Source organism: Pieris napi, chromosome 19 (genome assembly GCF_905475465.1).
Source record: "Pieris napi chromosome 19, ilPieNapi1.2, whole genome shotgun sequence".
Taxonomy (NCBI): Eukaryota; Metazoa; Arthropoda; class Insecta; order Lepidoptera; family Pieridae; genus Pieris; species Pieris napi.
This window is the reverse complement of record NC_062252.1, coordinates 6,332,504-6,339,412: the sequence shown is the minus strand read 5'-3', so window position 1 is coordinate 6,339,412 and position 6,909 is coordinate 6,332,504. Positions and strand designations below refer to the sequence as shown.

The 6,909-nt window shown below is 32.4% G+C and overlaps 1 protein-coding gene across 2 annotated transcripts in view; it reads left to right on the top strand.

Annotated features, from left to right (window-relative positions):
* The first annotated feature begins 356 nt into the window (after positions 1-356).
* The window catches only part of LOC125059344 (protein sprouty), a 44,615-nt gene continuing 38,062 nt past the window's right edge, over positions 357-6,909 (top strand). Inside the window, exon 1 of one of the 2 annotated variants that reach the window (XM_047663726.1) lies at positions 357-499. The gene's annotated coding sequence lies outside the window, so the exon portion shown is untranslated. Of the gene's footprint in view, positions 500-1,177; positions 1,292-6,909 lie in introns of those variants that run through there. The other variant, XM_047663724.1, reaches the window with a different exon arrangement.

Here is a 6,909-nt window from a genome sequence, read left to right as displayed (position 1 = left end):
CCATCAGAACACCAATGCCGGCTGCGTGTGATCGTCCATTGGGAGGGGCATAGTTAGTAGGTAATATTGTTTTAACCAGATGCCCTTTTGACCGAGTTCCCTAAATCCAGTCACCTATAAAATATCGATCGATAAGTGGGAGGTGCAAATGCAGTGCCTTTGTTGAATTACCCGGAAATTTGATTTAATTTTTGCTGCACATATCGAAGTTGCCATGGAAACCATGGCTGCGTGGGCGAAGGGGTGGTGTTTTCAGGGTCTAGGTCACGCCCCGATGAGCAGCGCGCATGCGCGGACCCATAAAGCCTTCCGGAACAAATCTAGCTCAAAGCTCGTTCGACTCTTCCTGGAGGAAGAACACGCGTGGCACAGGAATTAGGTGTAGTAATTAAGCAGTTATTGAAAAATTTATTAAGTAGTTTTTTTTAAAAGGTGAATTAACTTTTGTGAAATTGTATTTATTATACGAAAATCGAAAAGCTTCTTATCAACTGCTGCAGTAAGTATATGAGTTATTTTTTTAAAATTGATATAACAGTTAAATAAAAATTAATTGTACATTACATCAACTGTTATTTTTTTAAAAGCCTCGACTAAGAGTTGAGAAAAGGATATGAGTAATTTGTATCCTTATTCCAAGAAAAGATAATTGGATGCATTTCAAAATTGCCTTTCAAAGTCATACATTTTAATTTAACGCCATAAGTTTTCGATATCTTGAACATCTTCAATTAAAATATGCAGATAATGTATTTGATTATTATCAATTAAAAACTTATTATTAACAAATCTTCCTACTTAAAAATCTTGTTTTATATATCAGCTAAAAATAAAACGGAGACAAAATATTATAATCATTTCACCAACTTACATATTACACCTTGTCTATTGAACAAAAAACATTTTTTAATAAATTTTGTTGAGTCATTGACATCTCTACCATATGCTACTTCGTATTATCATGTCATTAGTGTTTAAACAATCTCTATATATGTTTAATTCAGCTGCAACAACCATTCATAATAGATAGTTAGTAATAACAAATTCACTGCTGTTCCGAGCGTACATCACATAGCTAGTTAGGTAATGCGTCTAGGTTAGACAAGGTCGATTTAGCGTGTCCCATACGTTTCAGTTTTTCGTTCACGTGCATTTGTTCATTCATGCGTAAGAGTGAATGAGTCTAAAACAGTCGGCTGCCGAAAGCCCGCGCGCCAGCCGCGCAGCCGGCGTCCGCGCACCGCGAGTGATACGCCAGCCATTGCGAATTGCGACATCACCAGAACCTTCGGTGCGTCATCTATTTATACTATCAACCTTGATTTCTCTAGTTCAACTATATCGAGAACAGTGAGTTGTCGATAAAGTTTGTTTAAAAAACTTATCGAGTGTAATAAAACGTTAAGCGGAAAATCACAAAACGTTTTACTGTTAATACTTAGAAAAGTATTGAATAGATTAGTTACCAGCAAGGGCCGATTTATCGTAATACAAGTTTAGTCCCGTTGCACGAGACGGTTGTACTGACATACTACCGTAAACTTATAGTTTTTTCATTGCGATAAAGACGGGGACTTGTAAACTTGTATATCAAGTTAAAAGTACATAGCTAAAAACTTTAGCATGTGTATAAAAATATCAAACTTACTTACTTATTTAAGAAGTCACATAATCAATTAACAGGCTGAGATATTTCTCTGATATTTTTTCTTTATAGGCAATAGGTCATCAATTTTATGCCATATAAATCGTTTTGCAGTCATTTCAGCGAACGCTTAACGAAACCACGATGTGTGATTTTTATTAGATACTGTACATAAAAGCAAGAAATATTATTCTCTATTTATATTGTTTAGCAGGAACTACTGTTTATCGCTTTAAACAAGTCGTCATTGTTTGCATCTTAGCAAAACAAATTGTAGACAAAAAGGTCTTGGGTATACTATTTCATTGATAAGATAACGCGGTGAACGGTTTTCTTAGTTCTCGTTTTAAGTAGTCTATTATCTATGAGACAATATGAAGCTTTTAAATTTTAAAAGGCTTTGAAATTCGTGGCGCCAACATTTTTTCAACTTCCAAATATTCTTCCTGCTTGGTTTTGAAAATAAATTCACTTATTACAAAAATAAATTCACTAATTACAAAATCTAATTTCTCATTAATTAGTATAAAACATTATACAATTAAATTATTCATAAAAAAATTAGATCACAATCATTCTAAAAGTAACGGAGTCTTAGCATGCGCGCATTTCTTCGCTAGATGACAAAATCTTATAATCTTTACACATACTGATGAGTATTGTACTCAGTTTCCGCAATTAGGCCCATTTAGGCCGTTGTAAGTCCTGGCTAACTAAGCTAGCCCAGCTCTTGTCGGAGGACAGAAGTTTCCTGGGCACTTCGCAGCAGTGGCGGATTTACCAGCAGGCTGAGTAGGCTGGAGCCTAGGGCGGCAAATTTTAAGGGGCGGCAAATTTAGTTCATAATTTTTTTATTTCGGTTTACAAATTAAAAAAAAAAAATATTATACACACACATAATACGAATTTCGAAAATTATAGAGGAATTACAATATTTAACAAAAATCGAAATATTCTCATATACAGTGCTAATTAATAAATATTTCAACATCTCTGCATGAACAATTCCTAAACGCTTTACTTTTAGAATATCGCGATTTGATATTATAATCGAAATTTAGTAATTTTTACATATATTCTTCACTGATAACTGCTATAATTTTTTCTCCGTGTACCTAATAATTATGAGATCTGCTTACCCAATTCAATAGATATAGTATCGATGGTCTAATAAAAATACTGACTAAAATTGACTAATTTTTATTAAATAAAAAACTAGTTCAATATCTTATAGAGATCATATTAATCAAATAACTGATAGTTGAACGACTGTGGCTTGACAATAAAAAAAATCCCTCCACAAAATATGAAGTGAGACAATTTGCTCATTAGAAAATTGATACATTTCAAAATTCAAAAATCATTTATTCACGCAGGTAACACAATGTACACTTGTGATTCGTCATTGAAGAAATACATGTTAATGCTTCTAATTTTACATTTACCGCCAGTTCTCAAATCAAGGGCGTAGAACGGAAGAGAAGAACTGGCAATAAACTCTCCGCCACTCTTTTTAATCGCCATGTTTTTTTTACACATTTTATCAGTTAATTATTTTATTTGCAGTCAGAAAAAGTTTGACTGAAAAAAGACTAAGATATCAAAATTTAGGGGCGGCAAAAATTGAATAGCCTACGGGCGGCAAATCTATAAATCCGCCACTGCTTCGCAGGCTTCACGCAGTGATCTTCCTGCTTCCGATTTCTTGGTTTTTACATAAATTAGAGTATGATCTTAAAATTTGTGTCAAATAATAGTAGTCGATTATAATAAAATTGGGAAACTTAAACTAGTTATAATTCCTAAACTACTGGTTCAAATTGAATGAAATTTGAAACATACTATTAATATAATGAATAAAAAATAATAAACTGCTGGCATAAACTGTTTCGAGAAAAGGATGGCCGTGTTTCTTTTTTTACTCGATTTGGTGAGCGCACACCCGTGCCCAGATTCGTATCACACATTTGCATTATTAGATAAAAATATTATCACTTGAGATAGCTTGCATTAATATAATTGTACTATATATGTAAGTGACATTATATTTCTTACAACTAAATCTCGGAATATAATTTTATATTTCTCTATAATTAACCTCGCCAGTTCTATGATATAGGTGTAAAACTAACAAACTTTTCGTATTTATACGTACGTACGGTACGTTTTAGACACGGTCCGTAATAGCCTTTACGAACATTCATACGATTATTTAAAATCAGATAGAATGATAACTACCTTAAAACATATTATGTAAGTATTCAAAATAAGTGTTAATGATAGAGCATTACAGGATTTTAGAGATTATCTCTATGTGTGTGTTTGTAATTAAACTCCTCCTAAACGACTAAACCATTTCACCGTTTCACCGATAGAATTCGAGTGATGAGATATAATTAGATTTATTTATTCAAGACCGACAGGACAACATCTGTCGGGTTTGCTAGTTTATGTATAGAAAGTAACTTGTCTTAGGATTTACAATCCGTGAAGGTTATCTTAGCAAAGTATTAATTCCTAGCAGCCTTTCCCGGCTTCGCACTGGTGGGCAATTATTATTTTTTAAATTTTTTGTAGATATTGATTGATATGTTCTTTAATATTTGGGATTTTTTTTGTTTAATCATCAATAGTGTTCGCAGCGCATGCGATGAATAATGATGAATGCGATGAATATTTTTAATTTTTAAAATTGGTTAGTACTTTTTGAGCCAATACGTTACAAATATACGTACATACAAATCTTTCCTCTTTGTAATATTAGTATAGATTATTAGGCCTATTAGGTATCTACATTTTCCCAATACATGCTCTAGTACCAGCAAGTAGTAGCGATCTATAGAGCGATAATTTTGCGAGTGATACTGCGTTCAGAGTGCAGGAGGCGAGCACTTCCTCCGGTTACGTGATGCCCGCTCCCCTTATCTCACTCATTGATAGATTTATCACGAGGTCGACTTGTCGCTCGTTCCACTATCGTCACAGAATTATTACAACAGTAGGTGCTTTTAATCAACGCCGCTTTTCATTTAAGCCCTATGAATATGATTTTACTAAGCCGCTCGCTATTCTGCTCCTTTCTCTGGTTTATTATAATGTAAAGGATTGCTTAAATTACATTAGAATCCTTTAATTTCCAGGTTTCACTTGAAAATTTATGATTTCTGACGGTTGATTTTGTTTTGTAAAAATGAAACTCGCCTCAGTTTCGTGGATATTTCTTTGCAACCGACATTTTAAGCAATATCAATATTGAAATCGCTATTGGAAGTTACCGAGTACGGGCTTGAATAACACTCTAATTTGTAAAAATAAAATCCGTCTAATTGCACGCTATTTTATATCTTACTTCTAAATTATCTTTACACTGTGATGAAAAGAGATAGAATACTTTAGTAAACGGTGCAATTAGACATGATGTATTTTTTTATAAATACGATTATGTATCTAAATAATGCTCACTGAATGTTAAATGAATTTTTCGTTGTAATAAAACAAATAACTTGGCAATATAATCAACATTGTGTATACAGTTTAACGCTGTTTTCATTTAAATTAAACTTCTCTTTTCTATCTTTAATACTCATCTAAATTAATGAATAAGAAATAGAATTCCATATTAAATACAGCTCAATTACAATTTTGTTTGTACTTGACAATCTCTACATGTCGTGGTCAGCTCAACTGTTATAACATTACTATGCTAATGCGATATATCGCAAGTCGCGCTCAAAATTTTATGAATTGTTCATTCATTGGCAACATCACAATCTGTTATTAACACGTTCATTTGAGCAATCAATACAAACTGTATATTACTAATGTTTAATAATATTTAATACCAAAATGTAATTAGTGAATATAATTGAAATATGAAAGTTAAAACTCCAAAGAATCAGCCTCGCCCTTCAACTAAAATTTTAATGCGATAGATTTATATCTTGTGCGTAATTAATTTCCGTTTCGACACGCGTATTAAGAAAAATACCGCATCCTGCATTGCGAATGATCGGAAATAATAATGATTATATCGATTGATCGATAAGCAGCTCATTTTAGATCTCGTTACGATGTAATTACAATGCTGCACGGGTACATCCCTCGAGCTATGTAAGGTATAGCTTGTACTTGAATTGCAAATGCCTTGCGCATCGCGGACGCAGTCGTCCTAGTTTTGTCTCCTTTGTGTTTTAGGATTATTCCAAATCATTTCAATACGAAAGAAATCTAATAGATTTGATTCGTATCAAAGATAACTCTCCTTTTTATATTTGGAAAGGCTTTAGCTAGCATAAGTGCCTAAATGACAGTATTTGTTAATGGAAAAAAAATCAAATTTAGTTATATAAATTACAAAAAAAAAATTAGAAAACTATATGATTGTTTTAGTTTTTGGACCGACTACTTTGAGATGCGTTTGATCCATACATAATATATTATATTTAATATGTAGGTATATTTATATAGTATTTAATTAGGTTAAATTCTATTAGTAAAATATTTAATACGTCTGACTTTGTTTGGGTAACGAAATGCGTCACTAATATTTTGCTATTAAGTTTATAGAAGGCGCATCAAAATTGATCCTAATATTACAAATGTGCATTAAAGTTACATTTTTACTAACTTATAAAATGTTTCACACGTCAAACAATTTATTTAATCACTTTTGTGACTAGTATAATAACTTAAAAACCTATAAGAGCAGGATTTAAGAAAATAATAAGTCAAGAAATCAATTTTTATGTGAGAACTTGTGCAACCAATCCTTTTTTGTAAAATTCAAATTCAAAAATCATTTAATCAAATAGGTAACACATTGTACACTTATGACTTGTCAGTAAAGAAATACATATTAATGCTTCTAATATAACATTTAGTGCCAGTTCTCAAATCAAGAGCGTAGAACGAAAGAGAAGAACTGGCAATAAACTCTCCGCCACTCTTTTTAATCGCCATGGTTTTTTTTACACAACGTTTGTAAGGAGCTGCAACCATTACACCATGTTCCAGAAGACATCTTAAGTAATTAATAATAATGTACGCACTGTTAGGCTAAGATAGTGGTTCATATAATCATTTGTAAACGGATGCTTGGAACAGTTTACGCGAAGAGATGTATTATGTATTAATTCGTCAGCCCATGGCAAATGTTTGTTTGCATTATCGTTTCTAGTAATCACAGGAAACCCTAGATTGGCAACAGACCAACTCTACCTTGTATAACGTGTTTATTTTAATAAAGTTTTGATTCGATATTTGTA